The following is a 2,687-nucleotide window of genomic DNA, read 5'->3' on the forward strand; positions in this document are numbered from 1 at the left end:
TCTTACTGGGGGGCACTAATGGGGGCATTATTCTTACTGGGGGGCACTAATGGGGGCATTATTCTTACTGGGGGCACTAATGGGGGCATTATTCTTACTGAGGGACACTAATAGGGGCATTATTCTTACTGGGGGCCACTAATAGGGGCATTATTCTTACTGGGGGCCACTAATAGGGGCATTATTCTTACTGGGGGCAATAATAGGGGCATTATTCTTACTAGGGGGCACTAATGGGGGAATTACTATTACTGGGGGCACTAATGGGGGAGTTATTCTTACTGGGGGGGCACTAATGGAGCATTATTCTGGGGGGCAATATTATTCTTGGGGCACTAATGGGGCATTATTAATTCTGTGTGGCACTAATGGGGGCATTAATATTACAGGGGGGCACTAATGGAGGCATTAATATTATTGGGAGCCACAGTATGACAGCCACTTAACACCCAGTGTTAAGCCATGCCCCCACAACCGCACCCCCTTTGGGGTGTGGCTTAACTTGGCCGGTATTTTTGTTGGGAAAGGGGGCAACCCTATCTACACAGTGTCTGACAGGTCTGAACAAGGCTTGAAGAAAGACAGGAAATGTTGTCAGGAGGACTCGGGAGCAGTAGAAATTAGTAGTGAATTGTGGTAGAGAAATGGTCTGGAAGGTACTTGATATCTTTGTGTTTGCAGACTTCCTCCAGTTTCTTTCCCACTCTCCAAATGCTGTATATTGGTTTGTATTGAAAAGGATAACTGAAATTGGGGTATTTTCACACTTGCGGCAGAGAATTCCGGCAGGCAGTTCCGTCCCAATCCGGACGCAAACGGATGCATTTGTGAGGCGGATCCGTCTCACAAATGCATTGCAATACCGGATCCGTCTTTCCGGTTGTCTCTTGGAAAAAACGGATCCGGTATTTATTTATTTATTTTTAAAGACCGGATCAGTTTTGCCGGAACACTTGGATCCTGCATTAATGCATTTTAATGGAAATGGATGCCGGATCTGGCAAGTCTGCTGCAGTATTTTCTCCGGCCAAAAAACGTAAGAGGGACTGAACTGATGCAGCATCCTGAATGTAATGCTCTCCATTCAGAATGCATTAGGATAAAACTTTAACGCAAGTGTGAAAGTACCCTTAGAAGGATGTGGCTGCGTTCTTCTACAAACAGCGCCACACCTGCCCATAGGTTGAGTGTGGTATTGCAGCATAGCTCTATTTACTGATACTTCAATTGAGCTGTCCTGCAATACCACATACAAGCCAAGGACAGGTGTGGTGCAGTTTCTGGAAGAACGCAGACATGTTTTTCTAATTCTGGACAAGTCACGGCAGTTTATTGGTGTCATTTGAATATGTACAATGCACATAATAACCGGACCCTTTTCTTTTTTTTCCTTTTTTTTATTTTATCCGTTGTAGGAAAAAAACATTTCATTTGTTGTAGGGAAAAAACAAAAGCGCCAATTTAGCGACCAAATATTTTTTTATGTATTTTCTTGCAAGAACATTTTGTATTTTTTCCACCTTTCACTGGAGAATAAAAAAATTCCCTAGAACACATTAATAGAAGCGTTCTCACAATCCCCTTGAAAATCAGGAAAAAAATTGTGTACCTGCATTAGCAACAACACATTATTAGAGACTCCTCCATTTTGACAGGTTGACAAGTTCCATTTTGTAGGCCTCGGAATAAAGGTACTTTAATTTTTTTTTAGCAGCACTCATCATGTATCTGATGGGAGTAGAAGCGGCTCCATTACATCCATTTCAGGAAATTGCACGCTACTATTCACAATATAACGAACGGAAATCCATTTCATATTTTTTTATTTTTTTCCACACGACACCAACTTCACCCACTTATGCTTGAATGGAAGTGATTGACAATTTTTCTAATTGAATACGTTCGATTCATTTAATAGGAGGAAAAAAGTGTCCCGCTGGTCAGGAAAAAAAAAACTAATGACATATTTTTTTTTTTTTTTTTAGGGGGAATTAGGGAAATAAGCCAGACTGTGATTTGAAATTTAAAAAAAGGCACTGACCTAAAACAAATGTACCTCAAGGGTAAAAAAAAAAAAGCTGTTTGTCCCATGTTTACTATTTCCTATAGACTTCCATGCAACATCTGGAGCTGGCGTTTTTTTGCCTAAAATATGTGGGGGGAAAATGCCAGCAAAAAAAAAAATCTTTGAAAACAAATAAAAATAAATAAAGTGACACCAGCCTAAATTTGGCGTAGATGTTCTCTTTTTACAACAAAAAAAAACACCAGAATATATATATATATTTTTTTACATATATATTTTATAGCGCCTATGTTTTTAGCTGCTGTTTTTGTGCCTTTTTTTCACACAGTGGGGGTCATTTACAAAGACGGGCATTTTACGTCTGTCTTTGTTTCCCCTCTGCACTGCCAGAGAATTCAGCTAATTTATAATGAGGCGTGCATGTCGTAATAAATCAGGCGCACCTCCGGCAGTCCCCAGACTAGGGTAGTTTTCACTCCTCTTTTACTCCTGTTTCCCTGAGTAAAAGATGGTAAATTTGTTGGGGCTAAAGTCCTGGCCTGGCTCCCACCCCCTCCCTATCACCAAGCGGCGAGTACAGTGTAAAAAGGCCTGTGCAACAAAAGGTCACAAAAAGGGGTTTTGCATGGCACTCTTAGTAAATGACCCGCAATGTGTCTTA

The sequence above is a fragment of the Bufo bufo genome, chromosome 1, assembly GCF_905171765.1.
Source record: "Bufo bufo chromosome 1, aBufBuf1.1, whole genome shotgun sequence".
Lineage (NCBI taxonomy): Eukaryota > Metazoa > Chordata > Amphibia > Anura > Bufonidae > Bufo > Bufo bufo.